General features: G+C 37.4%; 2 long non-coding RNA genes across 6 annotated transcripts; both read right to left on the bottom strand.

The window, feature by feature from the left end:
- Positions 1 to 1747: 1747 nt before the first annotated feature.
- On the bottom strand, positions 1748 to 5643 carry LOC135315560 (uncharacterized). The gene is made up of 3 exons (XR_010375041.1): positions 5566 to 5643; positions 4296 to 4414; positions 1748 to 2044 (listed from the first exon to the last, which is right to left on the bottom strand). It is a non-coding gene; the product is annotated as an uncharacterized LOC135315560 (long non-coding RNA).
- A 1329-nt stretch (positions 5644 to 6972) lies between these two features.
- Positions 6973 to 25667, bottom strand: LOC135315516 (uncharacterized). 5 transcript variants are annotated; one of them, XR_010375005.1, is made up of 7 exons: positions 23479 to 25667; positions 22223 to 22281; positions 21765 to 21818; positions 13685 to 13751; positions 11801 to 11951; positions 8116 to 8272; positions 6973 to 7236 (listed from the first exon to the last, which is right to left on the bottom strand). It is a non-coding gene; the product is annotated as an uncharacterized LOC135315516 (long non-coding RNA). The 5 variants fall into 5 exon arrangements; XR_010375006.1 differs by lacking the exons at positions 6973 to 7236; positions 8116 to 8272; positions 11801 to 11951 and adding an exon at positions 13171 to 13584; XR_010375007.1 differs by lacking the exons at positions 6973 to 7236; positions 8116 to 8272; positions 11801 to 11951 and adding an exon at positions 13171 to 13587.
- Between the last annotated feature and the right edge of the window lie 6 nt (positions 25668 to 25673).

Consider the following 25673-nt stretch of genomic DNA (forward strand, 5'->3'; position numbering starts at 1 on the left):
GCAACCATGCTGCCTATGGTTTTTCAGGGCCTAAATTTCTAATGCAGGGAGGTAAATTATTTAGTATGCCATCAGTCATAGTGCACCCACTGAAGGTCTGAACATTTCCTGCAGCGGCTTTGAGATAAAGATTTCCTGATACCTGCAAGCCCTGTAAGAAAAATATTGTTTACAAATGAGAAATTCTGATGCCTGATATTCCAGGCAGCAGTAGGTGTTAGATCTTCCTTCTCGACATCGTTACACATTTCCAGGTGTTAGGTATTTCATTATTTAAGAGCAGGTAGAAAAAACAGACAATAAGTATTCATAAAACGTCAGACATTCTCCAAAGGGCTGTTCAAGTTAATACAGGCCATAAAGCTCTCACTTTTATTGGGCTTGTAAATGATAGTTATTCGAAGGAAATTATGTCACTACTTAAAATATTTTACCAGAAGAAACTGCTTAGCACCATATCTTTAAACCACAGAGAAACTCCAGAGTTTCCACTATACTACAGCTTTCTGATAGCTCTTGCTAGTGTTGCAAAGCTACACAGGTAAAATAGGAAATCATCTTCCTGTCCTGGGTCAAGAATACCAAGGCCATCAACAGCCTTTTTGCTCACGACCTGTTCCAAATTGTGTGCCCTGCTTGGTGATTAGCCATGCTATTAGCTCTCTAAGTCTTGTGCAACCTCTCATCTGCATCTTGAATTCTTTGGGGTATAGGTGTTGACATAGGGTCAGCTGAAGGCCAGCTCACTTCCTAAACACATATGTAGTTGGATGCAGGCAAAAACTCAGTTTAAGAGCAGAATTAAGAGCTAAAAGGCAGTACGAAACAGCTCCTGACACTACTCATTGGCTGAAACAGCGTTTGAGATCTTAGTGGTTCCCTTGCAGCTACAACACGTGCTTGCCCACGTGCTAACCGGAGCAGAGGAGCAAGCTAAGAGGCTTGCTATAACAAGAGTATGACAAAGACATACCTGCAGAGTGGTTCTCTTAATTTTCTTATTCAGCCTCATGTGGGACTGGAGCAGCCAATTTGTTCAGCTGGGGCAGGCCCATGGAGTCAGCCGGGGCACCTCATCACCAACCCGTCACAGCAAAGGGCTTGGCACGGCTCTGGGAGGGGAAGAGCCAAGATGCAAGAAGACGACCCATGTGAAAGATGACTTAAGATCAAACAAGTAGTGAGGATCAGGGAAGCAGAAACTATGTTAATAGGCTCCTGATATTGGTAAGGTGTGGATATAAAAACAGAATCAACGTATCTGGGTTTGGACATAAAATGGGTTCCAGCTCCTGCTAGACTTTTGAGCCTGTGACAAACACTTGCAGAGTGTATTTGTTTGAAGTCTGCAGATCAAAGTCAGTTCATAAAACACACTGTCACTTACACCTTTACAAAACTCCCAAGATACTGAAAAACCCAAATAGTGAATGCAAGAAGAGGAGGAGTAATTCTCTGAGATAGCTGAAAACTATGGTTGTATTTAATGATTTCACACTGACATGAATAGATATAATTTACCCGTATAGCTTTACACCACTAGCAAGAGCTGTTCACCTCTTGGTGAAGGTTTCTTGTTGTTTGTACACATACATTTTAAAATAGGATGAACAAATAAAAAGCACGAAAGTATCCCATTGCTACCCACGTTTCTGACTTCCCAGGACAGGGTCAGAAATCAACTCTGCTGCATAGCACATAGCATATTAGCTAATTAAGAAGGGTGGAAAAGGACATTCACACTGTATAGTACATATTTTTTGAATGGGGGTAATCTAATAGAACCTCTTTATCTGTTACTATAAAATACTCTGAATTAGCAAACAAATTCTGCAGCAGAGAATCTTTTCAGTGTGTCTGTTCAAGTATGTCATGAAAATTGATGGTGACACGCTGGTTGTGATACAGATGCCGGTTTGCCTGTGTGACTTTTGCTGGATCCTTCAATACAGTTATTCTGAAGGTCCCAGATGTTCAGTCTAACAACTCACAAGCCTTATTTGTGTTCCAAACCCCTCACTCTTCAGTATGGCTGTGCTTATTCCTGTAACGACAAAGTAGGTATTTCTTTCAATAACATTCATTTGTCATTAGAAAAATATCCTAATTATGAATTCAAAAGTGACAGATTGTGAGATTAAGTTTGCAAAGATGATGTCACTGGTGGGGAATTGGTGGGTAACCTGCAATTACCTCTTTGAATAAAGACATCAGTGTTGTATCTCGAGAAATAATGGCTAATGATATGTCTTCCAAAAGGAAATAGCGTTATTAATTACCTTACTGTGAACACACCACTTATTGACAGCTTTGAAGGCCATTCATCCAATTAAGTATAATGACTAAAAGCTTCATTTGGCCTTCATGGTTATACAGATGGGCTAAGAACAGAGAGCAAGATCCTGATTTCATTTATAACCTTCATAAATATTCAGAGAAAGTCACAAACACCCATGGAGCTGCCCTGGTTTCTATTGCAGTGATTAGAGACAGACTGCGGCAGGTAATGATGGTATAGAAAGTGCTGTAAATTGATACCACTAATACCTTGAAGACTTATTGTTGTGCAATAATACAATCTGTCATCTCTTCTGATTGTTACTAAGCACTCTGATTCCAAGCGCTTTCCTATCAACATTTAGGGGGTTTTTCTTTCCCCAACTATCATCCAGGCCCGCATACAATTCAGTGACAGATGATTTAGTTGCAACCACAGCACTAAGTTACTTCTTACTAACAAAAATAATTTTTGCCATATCTCACCGTTTCCACAGTTTTTTTCCTCCGTCAGATGAATCTAACAATCATTCTAAAAATAATTTGTTCATATTAAACTTTGCCTCAGCTTTACGGATCTGCTTCTGATTTTATTCACATGCTGCTGTAGGAAGAATAATGCAACCGAAGCCACGAGAATTTCTTTGGATTTTCCTTTTTGTAAGTGAGAACAGAATCTGGCCTCAGGCAAAAAGAATCATTTTTAGGGACACATCTAGGCATCTCTACAGTCCTCATTAACATGCCATTTTGCTGATAAATTATTTTAATGGATGGTAAGACAAATCCTAGTGCACAGCACAGCCCAGGTAACATGTCTCTAAGATAACAGTGTGGCTATTAACATTGCTTCTGCCATCACTGGCTTTTATCTTTGAACAGCAACAGGTTGCTAATGATATGTGGTTATCGTTTTCACGTTTTGGAACATCAAAAATGCTGACAGACTAAAGTGGCAACAGTTTGTAAGCACTCGGGTAGAACATCAAAGACCTTACTAAAGGTTTAGTACACACCAGCAGTAGCAACAGCTTTAGATCTACCTGTACCACCGGTCTAATCGCTCAGAAATCTGATACTGATGCTCATATGACATCCAAGAAATGTTTTTTTTGTTAAATGGAAAGCAACATTACAGCCAAATGGCAAATCATCTGCAAGTGCTTTGTTTCTATGCAACACTGAAGAGCCAAGAAACTCACAACCTTGTACCAGCTGACATTGTAGAATAACTTAATGCTGCCAACAGGTCTTGAGAGAATGCAGAATTATATGTAAATATATCAAGTAAATGTTTTTAAGTGATAGGTCTTCACCCTGTGCAAACAAGTTGCAACAGCAGTATTTATCAAAAGGGTGCCTGATGCAAAGAAGTCAGACTAATTGTTTATGCAGAGGCATTCAGTCTGCATTGCAATGAGTGCAAGCACAGAAAATAAATGTTTCTAGAAACCACCTCCTTTGTGCGAATGACTGTGAATGAACTAAACACAGTGGCAGCACCTTTAAGCGTGATTTTAATACCTTCTGCCACTTTGCATTGGCTGTGTTCTTAACGCTTGAGTATATTTAGAGTCGATGCGAAGTAACTGTTACTGAGCAGGCCAGAAATATGACTGCTTTGTAGATGAGCCTCACACATGAGGCTACCAAACTGTGGAAAAACACACTCTTGCTTGAGGATCCCTGGAAACCCTTCATCCCAGGGACAAAGTGATTTCTTTAAACTTGAAGCTAGTAGATATTGATCTCTTCTTACTGTGTTACCATATTTCTATTAATATAATTAAGGTCTGATACTGTGGCAGACAATGCTTCCTGCAAGATGGGCAGGGATCCCAAGGATTGGTCTACTTTGCTTTTACTGGCTGTTCTTCAGAACATCTGGCCCCATAGTTTTGAAGGTAGGGCAACCATTTCTGCTACTAAGAAAGTGGGGTATGGGGATAGTCAAAATACAGGTAAAACACAAAGGGAGCAGATGGATCCAAGTGAGAGTCTGGACTTTGTGCAGTTACCTGGCACATGCTTTGGAGCCATGCAGTGTGGCTGGGTCAGTTCCACAGCAGGGCTTTCCAGCCTGGTCAGCCTGGATGGAGATTCAGACCAGCTGTGGCGCTGGAATTCAGGCTCTGTTCTGTTCAAGACATCTTAATTTTGTTTATGAAAGCAGAAGTGAAAGTTTACCCTGAAACATTCTCTGCAGCTTTGAAACTAATTAAGCAGCAGGACTGCCAAGTGACTTCACGCCCATCATATCATGTGCTGAGCCACAGTGAAGCACAGTGACTGCAAAATGGTGGTGATATATCCTCCAGCCCTATGTGGATCTCCATAAAGGATCTTACATACCAAAACCAGACAAGGATGAATATGACATTGCATTTTCTTAGGGTTACGGTTGTTGAAGCAGAAAGCTGAAAAACGAGTCTAATCAGCACGACTGGTCCCCCACGGCAAACAGAAACATCATGACCGCCCTGTGCGTTATCCTGCTGCCCCCAGCTCTTTCCATTCAAGGACAGCAGAGGAAACTGAGGAAGGCAGCAATGACAGAATTTCTTTGGGTCCCTTCACTAATACTTTGCCACCTTCAGTGGCACACTTCTCTGGTTGTCTGTTTAGCCCATAGCAAAACGAAAACACGCCCCTCCCCTCCTCCATTCCTCGTATTAAATATCACTGGATGGCAAAGTTCACATCAGAACTGCCATAAGTTGGGAGATGCAAATTTTAAGCATCTTGGTGAAATATCAAGGAGGACAAGGTCACTGTGCTTTATAACATGTACCATAAGCAAAACTATCTTCTGATCTTGCAATTGGTTACATGGCTCTAACCATAATCCATAATGAGGAAAAAGGTTCAAAAGCCTCATAAAATCATTAGGGGAACAGTTTTAAACTCATCGTGTCACTTTGTAATGAAGCTTATGCAGAAGTCATACAAAAATGTCAAAACCTTTTCTCAAGAAGTAAACAAAAATATTTTCCAATTAGAGTATTTAATTATGACAACTACCATGATGAGTAAAATAAAAGAACATTACCAATGAAAATCTAATTTTCCTATAGCATCCTAATTCAGGACCTTATTTTCCAAACATGTTTAACTTTAATAGCAAAAATAGCAGCACTGATTTCATGTGGGTTTTTTTTTTTTTTTTGTTACTAAAGGTGATAATGAATACAAGCATTTTCAAGAGTAGAATTTAAAGTTAGCAAATACATGATAAAATTTATGACTCTCTCCACAGTACAAAAAGAAAAGAATGTAATAACTTATTACCTTCTACAATCCACAATATTAAGGAAAGGTTTATGTAGGCTTTCAATTTCTTAAACCAGTCACTATCAAAGTGCTTCTGTAGCAAAAGAGGATGAATATTTGAAGTTAGCAGAAAATATTGTGCCAGTGTGAATGAAGAAAAAATCATTGATAACAGCAATCCTGCCATCCAAAAATTACTCAAATCAGTGCCTATGCACAAAGACTGCCATAATAAATAAAGTTAGAAGCAAAGCATAAGAGGAAGAATCACATTTCATGATATATTAGTGCATAGCACATTGCACGCCCATGATGCAAACACCTGCCCCACATTCAATTCCACATTCCTTAACTGGCCACAGTAATACTGTTAACGTCCTATTAACTTTGGGTACCATTAAGTAATTTGTGGCTGACAGTGCTTTAGAAAGACTAATGCAATACTTGCCCTTCTGTAATTTACATCAGTAGCCAGGCTACCTATTTATCATCCATGGCAGGTGTTAAAGCAGGGCTGAAACAATAGCGTAGAAACTATAACCAAAAAAATTATCTCTCCTGCATCACTGAGACAGAAATTAACATTAAAAAAGAGATAAAAAATTAAAAGTTTTGTCAGAAGCACATTAAAAATAAAATAAAATCAGTATTCTGTTTAATGTTCTTGCCATGAGAAAATCTTCCAGTGGAGTCAATGAGAGATTATCTTGGGCATGGAGTACCAAGCTGGCCTTAGCACATTAAAAGATAAATCTATAGCCGATGCAAGTCGGGGCGGGGGGGGAAGTGTTACGGGAAATGTTTATCTTTTCCAAATCTTTCTCGAGGGCAGTGTTAAAAAAAGGTTGATGTGATTGAAGCATAATGTCATTACTTGCCAGGGGACATACAGGATGTTAAGAGGCTGATTAACCCACCTTCACAGTGCAAGCATGACGGCCCTAAATTTGTATCATATTAACTTTTTATCTTCTGAAGTTCTTCAACTGCAAATGCACAGGTAAACTCAAAAGGTACTTTTACTGCAGTTAAAGTGTGAGATGGGAGCTGTGTGCCACATTTAAAGCCAAAGCTCACCTGAACTTTTTCCAAATCGGAGGAGGGTCAGCTCCAAGGATTTAGCTTAGATCCATGCTCAGCTAAAGGCAGTTGAGGGCAAATTATGACCCATTCAATCAGAGGAACTAGAGAGCAATACTGCTTTTGTTAGTGCTGCTTGGGCTTGCACAGAATTTCTTGATGTTAAGTACAGAATTCGGTCTAAAACATGCAAATTCATAATCCGCAGTCTTTATGAACTCTATGTATATTTTTTTATGCTCCAGGATAGATCTACTGCTAAATAACTATTTTCTTCTGTGGCCACCCCAGCTTAGTAACTAACACTTCTCTTTGATTTACAAAACAATGTTCTCACCTTTGGTTGTTAGGAGTTTCTATTTTGGGCTCAGGCAGCGCTCCTGGAATGCAGCAGAGCATGACTGGGTGTTGCACCTTCGCCCCACGCAGGGAAGATTCTCCCAGGAGCAGCACCCGGAGGTTTGAGGAGAGCCCAACAAAGCGCACTGCGCCAGCAGAAAGCCCCAGAGGCAAAAATATGCGTGCCAGCTCATGCCTCTTAAAATTATAAGAACAGGCTGTTCCAGAGCATACATCATGAGATTCCCAACCTTGCTGACACCTCGATGCCTGTTAGAACACCAATGAACAGCAGCATTATTCTTAAATTCCTTAATAAGGACGCTTACTCTCGGGTTGCTCTCCAAAGGTGTAAGCCTATTCACCTCCATTAGAGTGAGTTCATAACTTCTCCCAGTGCCAGTAGAAAATAGCCTTATGTTAAAATTGTATCAAATTATAGATTAAGAAATGTTTGGAATATAAGTTTTAAAGTCAAATGCTCCAAAGCTGAGAAATAACAGAATTAGGGTTGCCTCATTATTCTCATCTAATTTTTTTCCACAGGATGTACTGTGCTCACGTTAAGAGCTGAAATTATACCTCTTACTCTCTCCCTGCCCCCTCTCAATTAACGAGAGGAGACGAGTTTTAAAGACTTATTTCTTGGAGACTTTTATAGGCCTTTAGCAGTCTTGCATGTGATATGTTTCATACTTGCTAACTAATTATTTTACAACATCCAAGTGAGATGAACTGGGCCTAGTGCCTCAGCAGCTGACACGGAAACACAGAGCCCACAGTCCATTCTGGCTGATGGACAAATGAACCAGAAATTTTGCAGGAAAAGGAAATGCATGTGACACGTAATTGAAGGCTCTATCCTACTGGGAGAGTACAGCTCTTGAGGCAGGAGACTAAGACTGTGGAGCATGTCTCCATTGTGATTTATTTTTTTTTAACCTCTGCAAGTCAGCATGGATGTAACCACTCCAAGACAGTTGTCAGTGTCCCTACAGGCTCCTCTGCCCTGTTGGACTTGCAGGTTTTTACCACAGCTGTTTGTAAAGAGCTGCTTGGTGTCACCAGGGGGTCCTAATGAAGCCTTTTAGACTTCTCCACTGTGGAGCCCCCAGGATCTGCCATGGAGAGGATAACTTACAAACAAACCTGATCCTTTTCATAGGGATCATCCAGAACACAACAGCAGGGCCAGAAGATCATCTGCTGATTATATCACTAGCCTGAACGATGGGTGGCTTTGGTTCAGGTTCCCTCCGCATTACAACTTTCTGCACAATTTGTGGCGAATCGCCAAAGCTGTCACCTGCCAAAGGACACACACACAGAAACCAAGACAAGAATAAAATGTAGGCACTCAGGTACAGACGTATGACTCCTCAAGTCACATATGCACCTACATTTTCAATAGTAAAACCTCCTCAATGTTTATAGCCCAGCACCACCATCATCCTCTGAGGGTTCAGTGCCTAGCGCTAATATTATGCCTAAACATGAATGGCATCACCTTTAACACTGAACATTCACCAACAGGTCTTGTAGCTTTAATGCACCAAATACTATCATTAATCAATTAGAGAACTGAGATCTGCCTTTCCTAGCCCCGTACTTTGTGAGCTTTCTGCAACACTGGCAAAGCTTTGGCTACAGAAGTGGAATGTCCTTGTGCCCAAGGCTATGACAGCCAGCGGCAAAAGCATCTTATTGGAAAGCAGATGGTTTGGACCCTAATACATTCATGCAGAAAAGGACAGAGAACAATTTCTTACAACTTGGCCAAGCCGTCTGATCACTAATGTGCTCTTTATCCTGCTCTCATTTCTCTTTCCCTTCATTAAAATAAAATTTAAAAAAGGCCAGTATCATTTCTATTTTTACAAGGAATTACATGAGCATCTTAATTACAGAAGAGTCTAGTTCAGTGGAGTCTACACATTATTTTGGCCCAGTCAATCAAAATGCCAGCTTAAATACTCCAATACTGTCCTTAGATTCACTTGCATCAATGTATAATCTGCTGTGTATTGAAAAATCTTTTCCGCATATGCCAGTGAATGTAAGAAAACTCTGTAACCATATACACAGTGTGTGGTGCCAATCAAGTATTTTTACAGTGAATCTACAGAAACAGAAGTGGTGTAATTTATATGCTACAGTGAGCATGTACATTACTTGATTATCAAAACCTTTATTTCATTTGCTGTAACAAAGGTTCCAAAATTGGAGTGTACTCTTGGGATCACCGTTTACAAGATTCATTCAGAGATATATCAACAGCTCGAGCCCACTAGGTACAGGAGAACATTGTAGATCATTCACAGTTCATAAAACCTACTATAACAACTGCCAAACCCTATAATATCTTGCTTTCAGAAGAACAATTCACCCCTTTATACATCAAACAGCAATTTTCTTAACTGCAGCAATTTTGTATGTGATGATAAATTTGGGTAGAAATTAGCCCAATAGTTTCTCAAGAAAAGTAATACAAAGAAACTCCCTGAACTTATCGGTGCATCTTTTTCAAAATTCATGTATGATTTAAATACGTAAATATACTTGCTTTTCTTTGGAAAATTTGGAAGCCTGTGCTCTTGATACTTGCACAGGTCTTTCTCTCCCAGGATTAGTCTCAGTGTAGTTTGCAGGATTTACCATGACTACTTATAATCACTGGTTGAAAAATTGATAGGCAAAGTATTTTTCCCAAGAAAAGTACTTTGTAGAGCTTAAGAAATAGATATCTTGGTAATCGAATTTAGAAAGGGAATGCACATACATGTAAAGAAAGGTCATTGTTAGCTGAAGTGTGACAGATCTAGTCCTTATTAATCTATACCGGCTTGATGAAAACCCATGACTTCACTGAATTTTGGACTGACTCCTAACAATTGCAGATCCCAGCCAAACACAACAAGCTCTTCCTACGGTGATTTTCAGATTGACCCATTTGGGATAATATGCTTCATAAAAACCTAGACTGTGAAACCTATGAGTTTTTTCTAGATTAAACAGCTCCAGGGAACTAGACCAACTGCAACTTGAACTCTGGTTTGCATAAGCCTTTATGATAACTTGAAGTATCATAATAAATCCTCAATTTTTTAATTATTGTACATTAAGTACCCTAAGTCTCCCTTAGAAAAAAAATATAAGTCCAGCAAACCCAAATAATGAAGTCTGTTTCAAAAGGAGATTTGTTCTTTTTGTTTTGCTTTCTTTGTGTGAAAATATTGTGCCTTTCTGAACCGCAGGTTTTGCTTCAGTCCAGTGGCTTGGGATTTCCAACATAAGTTACAAGTTACAGCCTAAGCCTGTATCAGCTTACTTTCTGGAAGTTCGGAGGGGTTAAATAATGATAAATGCATGATAAAATGTGAGGATTAAAAGTAATTTCTGTTTTATGAGCATCAGTACCGTGGCCAAATTCCATTCTTTTAAACCAAGATAAAATGCTTTTAACTTATTTTCATTCAGTATTAAGGAAACCATGATTTTGCTCATATGGAAATCAGAGCACAGTTCATGCCCTTCTCATGCTCAGTTTATATGTCTCCTGTGTAGCTTTTGTTGTGCCCTTCTGGTTTCAGCTTGAGCGGACTTTGGATTGGACTCTAACAATTCGAGAAGTCTCAGGCAGTTGGGTTAGGTGTTTTAAGTTTCATATTCTTTCTTTTCCACTTATCCACTATAAATGGGTGTGACTAACACAAAAAATTTTAAAAAGTTAGATTTTAAAAAACTTTTTCAAAAAGAATTGCATTTTAATAAATTCACAATAACTTTTGTAATTACTAATCTTATTATAATCTATCAACTATTTAAAAATTAGAAATAGTTGTAAAAATTTCCTCTAAATTTTGAAGAAAGTCAAGCTACTGAGCTAGGTGGAGTACTGGCTAAACATGTGTATCTGTTGAAGTCTTAAACCAGGTTTTGACAACATTACCCGTTTCGAGCATATAAGAATACTTTTTTGCCTCAGTTTATTCCCCTAGTCCCGATTAGCAATTAGTTCATCCACAGCTGAAAAAAAAATCAAACAGGAATTGAAAAACAGAAGAGAGATTATTCTTTTATTTCTGTCTGTGATAACAATACAGTGTAAGAGGAAGAGATCTATCATCTCTAAAATTATGAAGGATAAGGATGAATGTAAGTAAATTGATTCAATTTAATAATTCAATTAAATACAATATTCCTTTTATTTAATAATTGAATTTAGATGAATTTATATTGTTTTCTCATATATCTAGCCTACTTAGGGTAATTTATTTCAGTAGCATCAACAAGATTAATTCCTAGATTTTTTTTATCCATTAGAATTATAATTTCTACACAAATGAGGATACAATTACTAGCCAACCCGTAATAAATGCACATATAAAAAATCTGTACAATTGCTTAAATAATATATACTAGATATGTTGTACCATACATGTTAGCAAACTTAATACAAAGTTACAGCAGCTTCAGAGGTGTTTTGTTTGCTTATTAATATTATTTAAATTGCTTTTTTACTGTTTTGGTTTAAATCAACTCAACTTCACTCACAAAAACTTTTTTTTTTTCCTCTGTGGTTTGTAGCTTTGGTCTAATCTTATGGTAGGTATTTGTTGACCTTTAGGTAGAAAAGATTAATTTCATAGAATTTTCCTTTTTGAAAAAAACAAACAAGTATTGGCTCATCTTGGATGAGTTTTCCCTTATTGCTATCACAATCTAAAAATTTGTTTGTAAAAGGTTTACGTTTCCTTGGATCTCTTCACTCCATTAAAAAAACCCCATGTGTTTTCAACCCCTGTACTCATTGAATAGATCAATTTACTTTTACCTGTACTTCACCCCTGTCTGCATGAAACTTTAATTTGCCTTTAGAGCTGCTCACTCTTGGAGGTCTCAGTATGCTGCCCTGAAACAGGTAGTTTCTTGAAGTGGTGACCACAGCTAGAAAAAGGTCCTTTCTTCTAACACTGAATTAAAAGCTGTAGAGAATAAGAAAAGATATATGGCCTTTGAACTGCTTGCTTGGTCTTTATATGGTTTTTTACAAGCCTCTAATAGCACATCACCATTCTTACCAGAAGATTGAGCTAGAGAAACCTTGATCCTGGCACTGTGCTAAGCTCTGGATTTTGCTTCCACTCCAGTCGCAATAATTTCCATTTTTACCTCCTCCATTCGCTGTTATACCTATGCTGTACAGACTTTATTATTTGGTGTATCAAATTTGGGTTTTTCTCCATAAAAGTTCAGTAATATTATTTTGATATAAATTTTATATGACTATGATTTTTCAGTTTAAGGAATGAGTTGCTTAACTTACATTACATCCAAAGCTTTAATGGATACCAGAATATGATTGTCCAACTTGGTTCCTGAATTTACCTATTCGCTTTTGTTCAAACAGATGTTACCTCAGTTCTGGCAGCCCAGCTCCCTTTACTTCCTCTGACTTTTGGGTAAATACATGATTAATGGTAACATCACAATGTTTTAAACTCTTTGCCAAATATTTTAAGGTATTGTAGATTATTAAAATTTTTCTCTCCCTAATATCAGTAGATAAACAAGTAGACTGAATATTCCATGTTTTATTCTACATCTAAATCTGTTTATAGGTCCTAAGTGATTTTTAATTTTTTCTCTCTCATTGTCAATGGGAACTTTATTTGACATTATATATAGATACAGTTTTATCCTTCTTACAGGCTGGCGCTTTCTAACAGGACCCTTGCAGAATACATGATGATATAATAATGTAATAATTTTTTAAAAGGCTTGTGGTTGTCCTTATTGCTTCAGTAAAAATTTGCTGCTCTTATAGCTTGAATATTACTGGTTTTATCAGAATAAAAAAATAAATTTCAATATTACCTGTTATTATAGTCCATATTAGCTTGAATAAAAGGTTTCTCTTGGATTCCTAGAAGTAGTATTCACTTTTAATGTCAGCATAGAGACAATATTTTCCACATGTCTGGGAGTTTTGCAATCTCAGTTTAAATTCATTATTATCAGACCATTCAGCTGACTAGAAGATGACCTAATCCCATACCCATTACTCACAAATACAGAAGAATACATAGAAGAATAATGGATTCCAAGGGATTTTTTTTTGTTCTGTTTTGTATTTACATCTTAAAACCTGTTACCTAGTTCAATTCTGCACTTCAGGATACAAAACCATGAGAGCTGGTTACATTCCTGTGAAGAAACAATTTAATTACCACAAGTTTTCTGTAAAGATGATATTGCCTGAAGATACAGGAAGCTGGACTCGATGACCCAATCTGAGGTCCCTTCCAACCTGAGTTATTCTATGAAAAAAATATCCCTGTAGCACTGGGTGAAACGAGAGGTCCCATCCTGGTGAGTCATTAGGTATTTTAGAAATTGACTGGGAATTCCTTTCCTGCTAGTGCTTTGGTTGGGAACAAATAATTCAGCTTTCTTGGTTAGACTTGCACAGACTGTTTCTTCTAGTTTGGACATGAAGAAGATAGATGTTTAAATTAATTTTTTCTCCTCTCTAAGGCTGCATCACCATCTTCTCAGTGGCGGCTTTTCCTGCTGTCTCACCAGACGGTCTCCTGGCTGACTCCACACGGATACTGACTGCTGAGCAGGTAGCAGAGGTAAGTGCTTTCGATGTGGCAGATTGAGGAAGGGGAGGAAAAGCTACTGATGGGGGGAAAAGCTTAAAACAAGATTTCACCTGCAAGCTATGGAAGGCAGAAGAGATGTCTTGGGGGCTAAACAACATCAAAGGATGAGAGCAGATCCTGGAGGGTGACAGAAATAGTTAGGGTTTAGAATGTACATCCTTTGTCAATGACTCAATGGTATTTGCGTAGTATTTACAAACACATACATTTTCCTTGCATAAGAAAATAAAAGGCTTTTGGCTCAGTAGAACTGTTACAGACTTATTTGGACAGCAAATTCCCACATACTCTGCTAATTACACAGAGATGCACAAGCCTCTCCTTCCAGGTGCCTTAGCCCTGCCTAGTAGGAAGCGTCACTCTGTCAAAAACATTTCAACAATTACCATAGTAAATCTGCCAATTTAGAAACTCAATTTCTGGGCTGCTTGAAATAGATATGCTTTGCAAAAGCAACACGTGTGTTTTTTTCTCTTATTACAAGAAGATATTTATAATAACAACATTTGTTCAAATGGTGAAAATCCCTTTTAATTACATAAATTTTCTGAAAAGCTTCATAGCTACAATAGTTTTATGAGTCATTTATTAGAAAAGATTGATGTCTGTGAGAGGATCCAGCCTTAACTTGCCGTACAAATTCTTTAGTAAGTACTGATGACTTTTTTTGTGTCTCGTGATTGAAAAAAATACCCAGTAGCTTTGTTTATCAATGCAAAAACTTGTTTAAACACATTCAGAACTGTGTTTCTGTTTTTACTGAACATAATCTATCTGTTTATCTTATTAAGAATGCTTTCATACAAATGATCAAAATTATGAAACCGTATACCTCCAATTCACACAAAAGTTGAGAAAATGTAATAGTAAGTTTTGATGTTTCCTAAAGCAGGAAGACTACAGTGTTTTGGCTTGGGGATAAGTGCTTTAAAAGCATAGCACATGATGTTTTCCTGTCACCCAGAAAAGAGAAATAATGTAGCTGGCTTTGGCAAATTAATTATCCTAACTTCCACATAAATCATCCAAGCAAACTGCGCCTGACCTCTCCATTCCAGCCTTTCTGGGAGCCAACATTTGGCACCACCACATGCTTGTGCTTTCCAATTATCTCAAGGAAAAGGTAAACTAAGGATAAGTTACGATCTTGGGAAAAACACTTAGATGTGATGGCATTTAGTTTAACTATAAAGAATGTAATCAGTAAACTCTTCTCTGCCTTATTGGGTCACTTGCTGTCCATCCATCAACTGATTTACTTCTAGATTCAGAGGTGTTGCCTGAATGTTCTACCTATGCAACCCAATAAAATGGGACAAGGTGCCAAATGCCTCCAAAGTCTCGTGCTGGGTCTGCTGCCTTCACCAAAGTGATGTGCATACTACACATTCCTGGAATAAGGGTTTTTCTTTTGAGTTACTGACCTAAAAATGACAAGTCCTGCCAGAATTGCATTATTCTCTGTCAAGAGTAAGGGAGAAACAAAAGAAAAATCCTCCTGAAATTTCTCTGATGTTTTTACCTAGGCTGCCTCATGGATCCCAATGGAGACTTGAGGCTGTAACTCAACACGTGATTTTGCATAATTGGACTCATCTTAAATTGCAGCCTTCTACTGTTGCCAACCCTGGAGTCTGACCTTGGCTTTAATTTTTAAAATTTTACTTTGCTGAAGCTTCTCCTTCTCAACTTCAGTGATATTCAAAACAATGACAGAGCAGCTAATAACTACACAGCGGGCAAATAACAGAGTGCTCATCAAACTTTTTTGTACTCGGATACAATTTTAAACACAAGCAATATTAGGAACAGAGCATGATTTAAATGCGCTTTGACGTGGGAGATGATACCGGGGAAGATAAATGTTTTAAATCAAACTCTATTTAAGATAAGCGCAGCATACAAAGTAGCTACTTGACTCCTGAATTTAAAAGTGCAGTTATTCAGATACATACTTAAATATACAGAACTGTATCTGGAAAATATGTTCAATGAGCAATTATATTAGTATAGAAAATACAACGTGCTTGGGCAGTGTGCCATTTTATTTATTATTCTTCTTCAACTAATTTTTACAACTTGCCAAAGTCCATGCTCTCTTCTGATTTGAAGCCAAATTGAAAGTACAGGTGCACCAACATGTGAGAAAATATTTCAATAGCTGAAGAAAAAGCTTATATTCAGAACTGAAGCTGTGTAAATCAATGTCTTCAACTGCTTAGCTGTGTGCCAGAGGAAGAAAAAGGTCTCAGAAAGAAACAGACTGATGCTACTGATATATCTCACAAAACCCTGGGCTACAAACACATTATTTTTTGCGTAACTTTACCATAATACAAGCCAAAACACTTTCTTCCTAGGGACCAGGATATACACTCAGCCCTAAATCTTCTTCTATGTCAGCAAAGCTAACTGCTACTTTGAAAACACGTGTGGTAAGGATCCGCTGCCCTGGATCTAAGATAGTCACTAAAATCAGTGCAAAGTGGAAATAACTTAATACTGAAATTTAGTGGCCTTTTAAGCTCATTTTGACCTGGTATAATGTCAAAATTTGACATTAATGTAAAGTTTGGGAAAAAAAATTACACTTACTCAGAATTCAACAATTTTCTACTTAGTAAAGAACTAGAGAAAAAAAAGGAAAAAAATCAGTTTTAAAAAGGCGTGAGCCTCCTCAGTTTTGCCGCTCAGGAGAAGTGGTCTGAGAACAAGAGATTCATGGCTTTTCAGCACATATGCTGCCAGCTTTTCTCTCAGGCAGCAACAGTGTAAACTCCAGGGCCACATCTAAAATAAACACATCTTATACCTGTGGGAACCAGGGGAGGTTCAGTTTTCCAATGCTCTAAATAATTAATATCCAGCAGTTGAGAGATACAAGCTGATATAATATACGGTGGTTCCATCGGGTACTGCAGCAAAAGGGTAACAATAATCCAAATGTCATGCTGGGACCTGCTACCGTGCCAACCACAAGGGCTACAAACAACTTGCTCAAAGGTTTTCAGACACTGACTCAGCCGTGCAAGTACCAGTCCCAGGTTAGCAATGAGAAAACGATGAAATCCTGGAAATTTTATAATAAGTGATGATCTTATCCCTCAGTGCTCGAACAAGAAAGCATTGCCTTCTAAAACACTTGGGAAAAAGTATCACTTTGTGTTTGGGATTGCAGTGAGTAGTTATTTCAACAGGCCAGTATTATGCTAGTATCTCTTCCCAAGCTGGAATGATGGCTACTTTTTATGGGGATTTATTGAGGGAAGGATGTTTCCCAGGACATCACAACACTTGTTGCGCAACACTCCTGCCAGAAGACCACCATTTCACTAAAAGATTTTGTTTGTAAAAAGAACAAGGACTACTAGCCTAATATAACTTTATAACTGCATCGCTTCTTGTTTATATCTCAGTCTATGAACAAAGCATTGACTCCATTAGGTTTTTGTCAGACTAAATGCCGCGGTTTTTCTTTCAAAGACAAGTCAAAGGAGGAATCAAATAAAGCAGTGAAAGATTTAATATTTTGTGTATCTGCTAATTGTCCTTTGGGTAATAAATAAATAAATAAATAGAACCAGGTGCTTAGAAGTCAAGCAATTTACTTCAGAGGAAAATTTGTGTACTTTTTCCAGGCACTAGGAAAATCTGAGAAATCTGTTACTATTTGTGTTCACAGCATCTAGCACACTCCTGAAGTGTGATGCTTACTGTAGCCAGACAGTTATTGCCTCCTGTACGGAAACAGTTATTGCTTCTCATGCCTACCACAGGAAAACTCAACAAGCTCATTCTTCATCTTTTATATTTGGACTGAGACACTGTTCACTTCCACAGCTACCTCATATATTAGCATTTGATCAACCTTCAGTACAGTGACTATCTAAAAACTGTCTTCCTCTCCTTCTAAAATTAACATTTCACATTTTACCTAAATGCAAAACTCCCAATTGCTAAACACCATCATTGCTGAACGGTTTCCGCCTACTTATTTCTGAACACCTTAATACATTGGAATTTTGAGAGACACTCATTGTGAAAGGGGCTTTGGTTAGGTTTTTTACAGAACTCCTCTCTTTTTTCCAATGCTAGCTTTTTAAAACACACATATTCAACTGCAAAGTGCACCTATCTACATACTCAGTTACAGCAGCCATCTTTTGCAAGTCTACATGTTTCTTAGAGGGATACAGGGAAAAAAGTGGTCTCCTCTTTATTCAGATGAACTGGCTGTAACTAATGAATCAAAGCTGAATATTCTCCTATTTGCCAAAGATGGCAACTTTTCAGACAAGTTAATGATGTCCCACAGGACATTATCAACAAATGCTACCTTTTATTTTGAATGCTTTTTGGCTAACATACTTTTGTGTAGTAAGACCAAACAGAAACCTCACAGCTTTGTTGGCTTGCAGATGAAAAACACCCCAACCAACCCATCCTGATCGATATGCATTTGGAAATTCCTCTGCTTATTTGCTTCCTTTCCCCTAAGACTAAAGTGACTGCCTAGTCTTAGGGAGACACACACCCTCACCCATATTCAAGAACTCTGTTCCCACCTTGATGCTTATTTCACTATGTTTTGCTCTATTTAGACTGTGGCTTTGAGCCTTCCTTCCAAAGTTCAAGATAGTTTTCCAGTGAGCCCTTCAGAAACTTGCTTTGATCGCAGTTTTGGCAGCCACGTCTTGTCACATATTTCATTTGTTACTTTAGATGTAAGTCTCCATCCAAAACAGTCCAAGAGCATAGAAGAGGAACAGCCTCCAAATATGGTGAGAGCTAAGCTGGTTTCTGGAGTAGTTTAGCACATCGGCATGCGTAAGAACGAAGAGAACTGGAATGAGTTTTAAATAATGCTCTAAATAGACTGTGGTGAAATGTTCAGTACTTAAAACTACACAGAAAATAATGAAACAGATAAAAGAATAGCTAAGGCCCTATTAGTAAATATAACTCTGTCATGATCAACTCCAGCAATAAAATGTTTCTTTAACTCTCTGAAATCATGCCCAATGAAACAAAGGTTAAGCACAAGTCCTTAACTTAATATTTGGTTTATAAAGAGCTAGTAAAGTTTACACCATCAAATATGAAGGATGAGGCTTTTTCCAAAGCAGTTACACGGGACAGTTATAATAAAAATACTTTCCAGAAAAAACACTCTTCAATATCCAACTGAATCTTAATTCAGATCACACAATTCTTCAGCAAAATTCTTTTGCTTTTAATTAGAGTTATTTTATTTCTCCCCACTGCTGTTGGATGTTCCTTTCATTCAGTGCCTCAACTTAAAATCCACACTATTTCACAGTATTCTGTGTGGATTATGAGGAGGCCAATTACAAGAAGGTCTGAAATGGCAGTAACATTAATCAAGTGGACTGTTATGTATATTGCAGCCAACAATAATCAGGCCCTTAACAATAAATACTTATTTATACATGTTTTGAAATGTGAAAATACAAGAAATAGGAGGTTTTCTAGATCTGATCCTGGAAACACAGAAACCTGCTATTGATGCTTCCCACACACAAAAAAAGTCAAGACCACATCTCACGAAGTGTCACTATTTTTTCCCTTGGTCCATCAGAGCAGGACATAGCACCTGCTGTAAACTGATTCCTACTCTCTTGTCCTCCGCTTCACAAAGCAAACAAAGCAAGCAAATTTGATGCTAGACTGTTGGATAAATGAGCGCCTGAGGCCACATACCCAAGTTTAGTTGCACTGCGGTTCAACATGTAGACTTGTACCATTTTTTTAGGGAAACCTTTATTCTCCCAGAGTGGATTTTTAACTTCTACAATACACAAAAGAGTATATCAGATACTTTGGCTCTGTATATTTTGGAAAAAAATAATGTGGGATATCACAGTATCACCTTACAATTTAAAATATGTGATTGTGGTCGCTTTTGAATAGTAACTATAAAATATTGGAGCACATCCCTATAAAGGAATTAAAACTATAAATTGCATGAACACTTTAAATTGTTTCTTGGTATACACTTTTAATGATTTAGTTTAAAACAGCATGTAAAAACTCCTTACAAATACCATATTGAAAAATGCTTATCCAAATGCAATTGCTATGCACAAGGCAAGATGGTTTTGTAGTAGACATTTTGCATTTTGTGCTTCAGTGTTCCTTAAAAATAAGTACTAAGTAATCTACAATTAGCAAAATACAAGCATATTTAAGCTATGAATTATAAGTTAATGAAATAAGCTGCTTTAATGGGGAAAACATTTTATTAGGAAATAGAAAATACTCATAGCTGGAGAGTCAGCAGCTACTTTTAAAGGATGCCATTAAGCTGCCATTATTTTGACACAGCCCTGGCCTCAGAGAGGCAGGTTTTCTTAATGCACTGTAGAAGTCCTTGGCAAATTACATAATATTCATTAAATTTAAATTGAGACCCTTGATGTCTCCTGTAAAGATGTCCAAGGGAGTCAATTTTCAAGGAATTCATAATGTAAGCAGCAAGTTATCGGAGAAGGAGACATTCATCACCTAAGAAGGCCCCAAATGAATCATTTAAAGAAGGAAGTCATATGACACATTTTGGTGGTTTATTTGTTAGACTCCATGAGACCTTGAGCCAGACACCTACTTCAAGTAACAGCAGGGGCAATCTGGCCAGCCACGTGCCGCATACACCAAATTTCCCCAGACACCTCCTAACTTTCATAGGCAAGTGGTGCATTTAATCCCTAAAGTCAATACTACAATATCAGAGGGACTGAAAAAGCAGAGGCTACAGCTGGCTAAAGTGCTGTGCTTCCGCCTGACATCTGCCTTGCACCTAACACCTTGGGAACGTATCCTTCTGTTAAACTCCCACTTTCTGGGGGAGGTTTCACCTTGACACTGATCCTGCCAGTGAAGGATGGTGTGTTAATTCTTCCTATTGCAAAAACAGGCACACACTGGGCAGAGATCCCTTAAAATCTGAATCCTAGTCCTACTGACTTTGGGTTGTTGCTTTCTTTTGTTCCCAACAGTGTAACCTCCCTGATGCCGCTTTTACTCATTCCCTCTGTCACACAGCAGATACTGCTAAAGCTGAAACAAAAGACCATTCCAGGAAGTGTTCCCCCTTTTTAATATTTGGCTTCATTTAAATGCTGCATGTCCTCAAAACCTTTTTAAACTGCTTAATTCTAAAGTACAAACATGTCAGTATTTAGCCATGGAGGTCCTTTTCTGTCCTAAATCACCATTTATCAAAGATTGATCTATGTTGCTAAACGCTGTAAAAACACATTATAAACACATTGCAAAAATCTCCATGTAATAGTCATTGGCTTCCAGCGTTGAATATACTGATATATAAACATTACACAGAGAACGCCACACGGTTTTCAAATGGGGCTGTACTTAGTGCAGTAGCCTGCTACCATCATTACTCTAAGTTAGTAGATAGTCTTATTCCCATCTCCCATAAAATGGCACTATTACAAAATAATCCAACAAAACAATCCAACGTTTAATTTATTAATGCAGAATAAGAGATGGGATTTGTTTTTCATCATCATTATTTATAACTTTACTAACGTGCCCAGTGTTACACAAAAGAGCAACGTATCCCAAGTGAGCTGCAGCCAGAGCTTGCACAACACTCCCATAAAAAACAAATTAAACAACTTAAAATATGGAAATGAAATCCTCATTTTTTACTCTGTGTGGTTCCATCAAGAATTAACTTTAATAATGTAGCTGGAGAGAGAATTCTCCTTAATGATCCTTCTAGTTTACATCTAAATATTTCAATAGCTCATTAATTGCTAAGCTATATTTAAAATATCCTTGAAAACCTTTATTAGGGAGTTGAGATGTTAAATACTGAAAATTCAAAAACCAACTCGACGCTGGGGAAAGTGGAAGCTATTTAATCAAGTTGGGCTCTTACATTGTCAACAGAATTACGGTTGGTATCAGCTAACAAATATCATGCCTCTGAGGTAGGGAAATCACGGTGGTTCTATTTGCAAACGGGCATAGGAACTAAGATTAGTTACCAGATGTGAATTACAGATGAAAACTGATAGTTAATATGCAGCATGGTGCTTTCAGAAACCTGCCTTCCTCCTCTGTCCTCATTCCTCATCTACTCACCCTTCAGGACAGTTGCAAAGCCATGAGATACAGGGTGAAAGAGCTGATGGAAACCTGCATAACAAAGCATGTGTAAGTACATGTACATCTCAAAAATTGGCTATGATTTCCCATAATAACCACATTTCATGGCTACCTCAAAGAGAAGAACCCTTTCTAAACGTCCTAAGTCCATAGTTGTATGACAAAGGACCTAGTCACAGATCAAGTTAGCCACAAGGAAAGGAATCATGTCCCAGTGAAATTCAAGCCTCCAAGTAACTGGTGAACTACTCACAACATCCTTCTCCTCAGCCAGGACCACCCTTCGTATCTCCTTACATCCAGAAAACCTACTGTTGTCAGGGGACAGACTTTGCTGTCTTGCTGCCTCAAAGAAGAGGAAAAGACGACATGCAAAAGCATTTTTTTCCTGAGAAAAGTGTGTTGAAAACTTGTGAGAGCACTGAAAAAAATACCTATGCCAGGAGGTGGGGGAGAATGCTCCAGTCTTCTGTCATTCTGGCTGGGTTTTATTCTGTCAAGCATGAAGAGAAATACGCATCATATTTCCTGTATCAAACTTTGCACAGTGTTTGTCCTCATGCTAAATGCAGTTCTGGCCTGCAGTGCCAAAGATATCCTAGTTGTATTTACACAACCACAGAATCAGAGGACTGGCGCATTTAAAGGGACAGCAGCTGTCATATAAAACAAGACATATATATTAGCACATTTAAGAACATGCCTTTTTTTTTCACTAATTATAAGTTTTGGACACTACAAAGAGATTTAATGGCTACCCTGCAAACAGCTGGGATATTTATTTAGAGCTGTCCTTAAGGAAATACACCTTTCTGGTCTGAGAGTCTTAACCACATGGCTCTTACAAACACATACTTAAGCAGAGCTTAGGAGCTACATGCTTTGCATAACACAGATTAATATCACAATTCAAGAAATACTGCGGTAGTGCATTGTGGTGCTTTATTAGTGTTAGACATGCAATATTTATTTAATGAACAGAAATTAAAATATTAAGATAACATTTTAATCAAATTAGAGTTGAAATTGCAATAATGAAACAAAAATAAACTTTTTCATGCATTCTAATTTTATAGTTCTCACATGTGCATATAGTTGTGATTCTGTACCATTATTAAATGTAGACAAACTACCATTGATTGCACGAGACGAAATCAACCCTTAACTCATAATGAACGCTCATAGCTTTTACAGACTTCCTATATAACCTGGATCTTCAGCTTTTTATAGTACATTGTAATACAAGACATCTGGAAGCTTCTAAGATGAATAGGAAGGGCTCTACCATTTGTAATGTACAGTGGCTTCTTCAATGTACAAATTATGAAAGATAAAGCAAATGCCCACCATGCTTTAGGAGACCATGACTCTTTCAACAGAAACAAATGTCAAAACCCTTCACAAACAGACTAAAGTGCTACCTATTGCATATCAAATACTTCCAGTGACTGTATCTACACATTTAGAAGTTATAAATCCCTGAAAATAGGGTTTCATACTGCAAGTGCTGACAGACCCTTAAATCTAGCATCATCAACACAGCAGTGCTATAATCCTTCACCAGGTACTTCAAAGAGAGGAAGTTAGTCAACATGCTTTAAATATCACCATTTTAGAAGCCCACAATTAATGCCGCTATCATATCTACAACAGTAATGGATACATAAAGAGCAAAAAAGCACGAGCTTACTTTAGATACTTGATGTAGGACAATAATCTTTCTTTAAAGCTGGAAGTGTAACTACACCTCCAGTGCAGCAGTAAACATATTAAGACAGCAGTTCGTTTAAGATGCATCTAAGAAAGGGCATCCTGTAGAGAAAGAAATGCAGACTAGTACCTAACGAGCATGAGTTTCATTAGGTCCCCAAATCATGAAACCTTTCTAAATGCAAGGCAACATTTTCACAGGTGGAAAATTACAAAATGTTCTTGATACGGAGCCAACAGCAACAAATGTAGTTATGTATAATCTAGGGAGAATGCTACATTCATTATTAGGTGGAAAACCAAGCTAAATATAAAATACAGCAGCAAGAGGTAACATATATAAATAATAAATATCCTTCTTGAATGGCAGAAAGTTTAAATTTGTTGCATACAACATTAAACTATGGCCTTGATATTTGTTCTTTAAAGTGAAGAATGTCGCTATGTTTCAGAGGATAATTTCAAAGTATAGTGTGTGCATGGAGGAACTCTTATGCTAATTTTTGAGAAAAAAAAAATTAAAATAATGTGGAGGTGTCCAAAATTTTCATCCCTACATTTTAAAGGGCAAGAAAGACTGACTGTAAGCAGCAAGTTATTAGGGTTTTACAATAATCTGCAAGAAAGTTTACAGTTTTATCCTATGGGAGAAACAGAACTTTTTTTGTTTTCAAAGTATACATTTCTCTGTATGAAATGTTTTCATTCGAAAGATACATCGTTCAAAAAACATACGTGAGGTGAAGATGCTTTTCAAAAATAATCTCAAAATATAGAAGAATGTTAAAATCTTCTAAGCCGAAAATGACATGCTTTCCAGAACTGCTCCAAAAGCAGCCCGTATCTTTAGCTGTTAGAGCTCTACAAAAATATTTTCATAGTTGTAAATGTCCCATTCTGCCTCTTCCAGTAACTTTACCTCTTCCTAAATTACATTTGTCGTTCTCCCCTCTTCCTTGATAAACTCTAGGAAACAAAAGGTGCTTTTATTCACTTACAGATCAGATAAAGACTAGATAGCACATTCAAAGCTTCACTAAATTTCTTCACTAATGCACAAAAATTGATCTTTTCGCTACCTTTAATCTGCTTATCGTTCTTGGTATGCAAATATGTCAAATGATCTGCTTTTAGTCAATTATGCAGTTTGATATTCTACATTTACATCCTAAAAGAAGTGATTTCAGAGGTGCTAAATATAGTAGAGTTTAATTTTAATAATTATAAGTTGGCTTGCAAGTGAAAAGTCATTGGAGCATCTTCTCTGATTGGTTTACCTGTTAAACCCCATTGGTGTGTATGACTTAATCATTGTAGATACTACAGATGGTCTCATACCAGCTAGTTTAAAAATGACTGTGGAATTCAGAACAATTGCACAACACTTCCTCATTAACAATATGAGAAAACCACTGGCTTCGGCCAAACATTTGAAAATGTTTAAGAACTTTTATGGAAATACTGAGTAACTGAAATACATCTTGGTGTAATTAGGAAACTAAAATCTAATTGAGTGCAAAACCTAACTTCCACAGTAAACGTACCATAACTTAGTACATAACCTTTGGCACTTCGAATATATTACTACAAATTTACAGTCATTTAAATCTTAAGTCAAAAGAACATTCATGTGGTTTATGAGGTACCAAACTTGATAAATCCTTAAGCTGTCAAAAGAGAGACTACCTGATGAAGTGGGCCCGTTTCTGTGCTACAACCGTCTAAATGCAGCGCACTACAACAGGTAGGGCTTGAATCACTCAGCTCCATCCAGGCACAATGATCCACGCTAATGGATCCCAACAGCGGGCTGGGAACACACAAACTGCATACATTTCAGGGACATAGAGCTAGGGGAATGGGAGGTAGTTGCCAAAAAAAAAAACACCAAAAAAACAACAGAAGAAGAAAATAAAAAGAAGGGAGAAAGAGAAAAGGAAGAAAAAAGCCAAAAATAAAGAAAAGAAATCTGAGAACAATTGTTCAAAGAAGTATTTTTTTCTATCAATTCTGTACTGTCATACAATACTAACATCATCAAAAGCATTCAGATAGAACTTTTTCAACTTTTCCAGATTGTAATTATTCAAGATATGACTAATTTTTGTAATTTTGAAATGTAAACATATTTAGATCTTTCACTACAGAAAAAAAATATTGGGGTTTAATTTCAAG

This window comes from Phalacrocorax carbo, chromosome 12 (assembly GCF_963921805.1).
Source record: "Phalacrocorax carbo chromosome 12, bPhaCar2.1, whole genome shotgun sequence".
NCBI lineage: Eukaryota > Metazoa > Chordata > Aves > Suliformes > Phalacrocoracidae > Phalacrocorax > Phalacrocorax carbo.